Raw genomic sequence first — 7,634 nt, forward strand, 5'->3', positions numbered from 1 at the left:
CAAAGAGGCAAACACACCCACAGAGGGGTGAGCAGTCAGCAAAGAGGCACACACACCCACAGAGGGGTGAGCAGTCAGCAAAGAGGCACACACACACCCACAGAGGGGTGAGCAGTCAGCAAAGAGGCACACACACCCACAGAGGGGTGAGCAGTCAGCAAAGAGGCACACACACACCCACAGAGGGGTGAGCAGTCAGAAAAGAGGCACACAGACCCACAGAGGGGTGAGCAGTCAGCAAAGAGGCACACACACACCCACAGAGGGGTGAGCAGTCAACAAAGAGGCACACACACACCCACAGAGGGGTGAGCAGTCAGCAAAGAGGCACACACACCCACAGAGGGGTGAGCAGTCAGCAAAGAGGCACACACACCCACAGAGGGGTGAGCAGTCAGCAAAGAGGCACACACACACCCACAGAGGGGTGAGCAGTCAGAAAAGAGGCACACAGACCCACAGAGGGGTGAGCAGTCAGAAAAGAGGCACACACACCCACAGAGGGGTGAGCAGTCAGAAAAGAGGCACACACACCCACAGAGGGGTGAGCAGTCAGCAAAGAGGCACACACACCCACAGAGGGGTGAGCAGTCAGCAAAGAGGCACACACACCCACAGAGGGGTGAGCAGTCAGCAAAGAGGTACACACACCCACAGAGGCCTGAGTAGTCAGCAAAGATTTTTCTCTTGGTCATCGTCACTGTAGACAATATCCTGATGCAGATCTGTGCCCTCTCCCTGGCTGGATTGCTTTGGCCCTGTGTTGCTTGTGGTTGCATTGCTTTGGTCCTGGTGTTGCTTGTGGCTTGATTGCTTTGGCCCTGGTGTTGCTTGTGGCTTGATTGCTTTGGCCCTGGTGTTGCTTGTGGCTGGATTGCTTTGGCCCTGGTGTTGCTTGTTTGGATGTTGTGTGATATCTATTTCTTAACATAAGATTTGCAATGTGCTTACAGAAGATCATGGAGTGTATGTTTGTCTCAGTAAGAGGATTGTGTTTAGATTGGTTTAGATCATTTCTGATATGGTAGGCAAGGCACTGGCCCACCCCCTCCAGACGTACCATGCATTCAAATAGAACACCCATTTACAAATTCCTAGAAAAATATACAGTCGTATGATGATGGTAATGATGACACCACAATTCTAGAAAAAGAAAGCTAGATTCTGGGTTACAAGATTTCCATTACACGAGAGTAGATGTTAAAACTTCATGCTGATTTGAACTCGGCTCTCGCCAAGATAAGCACCAACTAAGACGTAGCTTTACAGTAAACTAATGTGATCCATATGCGTCTCCATCCATTTACGTTTCCTTCCATATGATGATGTAGATATCCTTCTGTCTGGTGTTAATGGCTGAAGTGTAATGCTGGCTCCAGGGATCAGCTTATTTTGCCTCCCTGGTGCATCAGCACACACAACGGCTGCGATGCTGGCTCCGGGGATCAACCACAGTGCGGCCTCCCCAGCGCATCAGCATGACAACCGTCTGGATTGAGCTAAGTAGGGTACATCTCTGGGGTTTTCAAGTGGGCACCTTCCATCCTCAGTGTTTCGTCGACTAGCCCACGACACCTCAAGAGGGCTCGACGGTGATTCTGGCGTCCCAGCATCACCCCCCTCCGTCCCCCACTCAACTCAGCCCAGCTTACTTACCTGTACATCAGCGTTTCTTTCTTTCTATTGTGCTTGAGATCCCCAGCCAGAATCTTTCCGTCTCAACCACAGCCAGTTGCTGCTCCTCTCTGCTGCTTCAGATAAGTTCTTCACTGTGCGACGCAACTCTTGGCCACTGAATCCGACGTCTCTGAGAAACCGGGTTGTAGAGTGTGCCACAAATCCTCGACAACCCACTTCCACTGGGTAAACCCGAACTCTCCATCCTCGCTGTTCCGCTTCAGTGGCTAGTTGAGCATACCGCAGTTTCTTCCTCTCATACGCCTCATCTACAGCGTCCTCCCATGGCACTGTTAACTCTACCAGGTGAACAAGGCGTGCTGATCCAGACCACAAGACAATATCTGGTCGAAGGTTAGTGGTGGCAATCTCAGGTGGAAAAATAAGCCGTTGACACAACATCTGCCAGCATATTCCAGTCTCTAGCAGCTTCCAGTTGTCCTGGGCGAGGATTGGTTTTAACACCTTTTTCTTGGTGGTTGCTCTCCTGGGCGGAGGAATGTTGTCTTTTGTGTGTAATGTTTTGATGGAACAGGTGGCAACTTATTGGTCATGTTACGCTTGTCTTCCAATGCTAAGGCCAAACATCGCAGCACCTGGTCATGGCGCCAAGTAAACCGTCCTTGGCCAAGAGCCACCTTACATCCTGTCAAAATGTGCCTTAATGTTGCAGGTGATGAACACAAAGGACATGAGGGATCCTCTCCTACCCAGAGGTTTAGGTTCTGTGGTGATGGGAGAACATCATATGTTGACCTGATGAGGAAACTGATCCTGCTCTGTTCCATTGACCATAGGTCTTGCCAGCCAATCTTGCGTTGTTCCACACTCTCCCATCTCATCCATTCTCCCTGTTTGGCCTGGGAAATGGCCTTTATACACCTCATCCTCTCCTCCTGCTTTTGCACCTCGTTGACTACCAGCTTCCTTCTTTGAGCTGGGGCCGCCTTGTGCCATGTAGGAGGAGTTGAACTGAAACCAAGACCCCCTCTTCCATGCTGAACTTGCCCCATGATATCACCAATTCGAAGGGCAGCCTTTGCATCTTCCACAGCTTTCTTTGCCGCCCACTTTCTTCCAGTTTTCAACACAGGTGCTGCCTCCCTTACGCATTTATCGCGTGACTCTACTAATGTCATTTCCAGTCTGACCTTGGCGCACTTAAACTCCTCGGTTAGAGCAGAGACTGGTAGCTGCAGTATTCCTTTACCATAAAGTCCCACTCTGCTGAGGCAGCGTGGAACTCCCAACCATTTCCTGATGTATGAACTGATTAAAGCTTCCAGCTTCTCTACTGTTGTCAAAGAAACCTCGTACACAGTCAGTGGCCACAGCAACCTCGGCAGTAGACCAAACTGAAAGCACCAGAGTTTTTAGTTTACCTGTAAACTGCCAATTGAGAAAAATAAAAACCAGTCATGCAGGGCCAAGAAAGACTTTTGTTCTGCCACTCCCGATGTTAAAGGATCTGTTCAGATAATGTGCTTTTGACCATGCTTGCTGTGAAACCCATCAGAAAGCAGGATCACTATGAACTGAAAGCAGTTCAAAGCGGTGCACTGGTACTGTACTATAAACTAAGGGATTGCCAAGTTATTGCATTACCCATTGAGCACATTCAGGCTGTAGAAAAATCAAAGCTGCTATCTGGAACCAGTGCACGCTCTGTGTAAACATTACAGGTCCACAGTGCCAACACAGAGGTGTGTGGGGAGTTGTTGAAGTTCTCTCTTCTAATAAAGCTGTCAGAATAATTCATTTGCAAGTGCAGAGGAGTAGCATGATGGCTGGGATCTGTTTATCTTACCAAGGGTGTTTGCAGAGTTACCTAGAAGAAACAAATGAGCACATTTTAAAGGGTTGTGTCTGTAATAACTCAGATTTTTTTAGTATTTTGAAGCAAGAGCAATTTGTTTGAAGGGAATAAAAGATTGTAAATCCATATGAAATCAATAAAACAAACGGCAATTTTTCACTTGACTGCCTCTGATTTTGATAAACTTTTGCACATATTATTGTCTTTGGAAGAAATCATTACACTGTGAATTGTAGGCCTGAGTGACCTCCCATGCATGAGATACAGGCACCCACCCTATCTTTACATGATCATAACCTCCTCCAGAATTGACCTAGAAGCTAGTGCTGGTTTTGTTTTAAAGCTCTCAAATATATAAATTTCATTATATAAAAATTGATATGAAATACAAGATACAAAAAGTTGTGTGAATCTGACCTTTGACCTCGCCCAGGTCAAATCACGTAACCTTGGATTGTGGTCAGGTTTTTGATAGATTGTAGCCTAGACCCCTTATCTGCATTTCCTGCACGTTTCATTGTGTGCCTGCCATTGGTTGAGTCACAGGACAGAGTTGAATGCAGAGTGTCCGGTGAATCTTTTAAGTGTAAGCGATTACACACCGAATACAATTAAACAAATATATTTATTTGCAATCGAGTATCCTCTCCTCTCCTGTTAAATTGAAGCTGTGGTGAACTGGTGCAGCTGTAACAACTATTAATATATTAATTTATTAACCAAGGTGCCCTATTTACATAATTGGCTAAAACAAACAAATACAGGTGAATTAAATATAAATTAATACTGAATTGTGCACGTTTAATTTTGTCCCCCCCTACTTCTTTCAGGGCATGTTTGGTATTTTAAGTGATGCTTCTCCAGGAGATGTTCAAATCCAATGAATCACTGAGCCTGGAAAAGAAAACGTATTGTTAGAAGTGGTGGAAATGTAGATATTTCATTTTCAGGACTCTGTTCTTCTATTTCTGAATGCAACACAATTTACCACTCACCTATGCTTAATTTGCCCTTTCCCTTCGTAGCTACTCTGTCAAGGCTTTTGATGCTTTGGCATCTCCTTGTCTCTCAGTGTGTATGTCCTTCCTGTTGCAGTTGTTGGCTCTACTGATGTCAGCACATCCCCCATGTCTACAATAAATTGATCTGGACGGCGTGGGAAACAGAATGATGGTGCTGGTCCATTCGGTGCAGGAAGTTAATTTCAGCCTCCTGTTTCCTCTGATCAGCAGATACCACCAGTGACTGTCCATACTGAACAGTAACACATCCTTTCACTTGGTCAAATGGTAGGACATCCTCTTCAACTGTGATTGATTCTTCTCTTTGTTTTGTTGACTGGGAGAACTCTCGTATAAGGAGTTTTGCTTTGGAAACTGGTTGAAAGAAGTGGAGAAGCTGTGTATCAAACACAGTTTTTACCTTGAGGCATCGTTGCTTCAGAAAATCTTGCTCAGCTTGCCATTGTGCTATCGTGAAGTATTTTACTTCAAGAGCAGGAATGTTGTCTTTTGCAAACCTGTACAATTGGTGTGGTCTGGATCTGGTCATGGTATGGACGCTGCAAACTGGCTTTTGTTGCCATTTTTTAATGGTTCCTCCTACACCATGAGATGTTGCAAAGAAGTTCCACTCTGCTACTACGCCAGAATCTTCCAAGTGCTGACAAATGTTGAGGACATTTTTACAGTTCTTATAATGCCCCTGCACACCTGTCAGAGAAGTAATAGATTTTTCTCAGGCGCCTCCCAAATTTGTTCTCCAAGAACCTCAAAAGATGCTTGTGAAAAAGATAAACAGTGACTGTGTCATGAGTCATGCATTCTGATATTGTAACATAAGAGAATTGTCATCTTTGTCTTGCCAATAGCAAACAAAAGAATGTATGGTTGCCTGAGAGGTGTTCCAATGGTGTGATTGTGCTTCATCTTGCATGACGAAAGTGAAGTTTTCTGAAAAATCATCAACAACTGGGAATTCATTTTCTTGAAGGAGTTCATCTCTAAGCTGTTGATAATATGCAATCTGCATCTTTGCTATGAAATCATGTCAACGAAGACGTTGGAAATGGCTTGTGAAAGTCTCTATGAACTTATCAACAGGTCATTGATTGTCTGAAGGGTGGATCTGTCAGTTGTAGTCCACTTCTGATACTCCACTGCGTCCACCAGGCTATCTTGAAAGAGCATTTGCATTTGACTCTTGAAATCGCCACTTTACTAAGTGGCAATCGATGTTAGGTGGGGAACACATGAGATAAGACAAGCAATGCCGATAGTGATTCAAAGACACCTCTGTACTGGCACTCAGTTGTGGAAGAACAAATGCACATCAGTTTTACATTCTGGGGTGTTGTGCAGACACACACAGCATGTGTACTGCTACTGCCTGTCAATACACTCTCCTTTGGTTTCAGCTCTACAAATTTGGAGAAGCCAATCTTAATGTCAGGATGCTGTAATCTGAAGAAACGACAGGCCTCTGAAAGATTGCAGAGAACAAGTGCTGATCAGCTTCTTTGTTAAGGTGCGACCTTTAGTGCGGCACACTCCACAATGCTTTGCAAATGTCTTTGACGCCAAGAAAGTCTTTGGAAGTACTTACCATTTATGCAACAAATATTAAATTATTATTAGTCTTCAATATTAAATATTAAAAAGACTGCAAAACTGCAAGAATTTTAGCTACAAACATTAATGCCAAGAATGTTAAACTGATAAGTGTAATATATAAATGTTCTTTTGGAAGAGTACCAAGTTTAAGGACACACCTTAGTTGAGTTATAGTTGGATGTTCTTGTTTTTCACTTTATAATGGGCACATTTCAGTATTGATCTGTATTTAATTCATCTGTGCTACTATAGTCACATGTGTTAACAGGCCAAACTGTTTAATTAATTAACATGAATCTGTTACAGCTGCACCAGTTCAGTGCAGCTTCAGTTTAACAGGTAAGTATACTCGATTACAACTAAATGTTTTTGTTTAATTGTAATACGTGTGTAGTCACTTAGAAGATTCACCTGACACTCTGCATTCAACTCTGTGCTGTGCCTCAACCAACTGCAGGCACAAAATGAAACTTGCAGGAAATGTAGATAAGGGTCTAGGCTCCAATCTATCAAACACTGACAAAAATCCAAGGTTACGTGATTTGACCTGGGTGAGGTCAAAGGTCACAGAATCACACAACTTTTTTTTTTCTTGTACTACACAGAACCATCCATAGAATGAGAAAGTAGTGCTATTAGAGAGCTTTAAAACAACACCAAAACTACCTTTCTGTGTCAATTCTGGAGGAAGTTATGACCATGGAAAGGTTGGGTGGGGGGTCCAAAAATGAGTCAACTTTGATGAGCTGTATCTCATGAACGGGGTGTCACTAAGGCCTGCAATTTACACTGTAACCACTTCTCCCAAAGGCAAACATGCATGGACATTTTTATCCAAATCAAAGGAGGTCGAGGTTTTTGGTGGTCTGATTTCATGTGGAATGACCCCTATAATACTAGCAAGGAATAACTTGGTTACTGGAAGGAGCAGTTATGGGGGAGTTAGGGTTTTATTGACTAAGTACTTACAGTAGTTGTTTAGTTTTAATTTTCTGGAATTAATAGGTGTTTATTCTCCTTGGAGTTCTTTAACGACTTTAGTAAACACTTTGAAATATTAAGTCAAGCAGGCAAAATATTGTGGTTAATGCCTTCGGCCGCATAATAACTTCACGTGTGTGTGTGTGTGTGTGTGTGTTTAAGGGTATATTTGGCTCTCCTGCACAGCTATGGTCAAAAGTGTTGCATCACCCTACAGAATGAAACCTGCTGAATAATGTTACTTTAACATATTGAATTTGTAGTTTTCCATATGCTTAATGAAAAACTGACAAACTGAAGAATGTGACATTTCGAAATCTAACATGTAATGTTTTTGTAGTTTCTTTGATTACATGATAAATAAAATATTTGAATTATGTTCAGAAGTTTTTGTTGTGTTTTGTTTTGTTTTTAATGATGTCTCAATCCTAAAATTGTAGCTGATGCTAAACATTTGGCCATAACTGACTAGTGCAGTACATTACATAGCAGGACTGCTGTGTTGGATTGTATAGGGATTGCTGGAGCTCACATGCCAAGTCTTATGT

Source organism: Acipenser ruthenus, unplaced genomic scaffold (genome assembly GCF_902713425.1).
Source record: "Acipenser ruthenus unplaced genomic scaffold, fAciRut3.2 maternal haplotype, whole genome shotgun sequence".
Lineage (NCBI taxonomy): Eukaryota > Metazoa > Chordata > Actinopteri > Acipenseriformes > Acipenseridae > Acipenser > Acipenser ruthenus.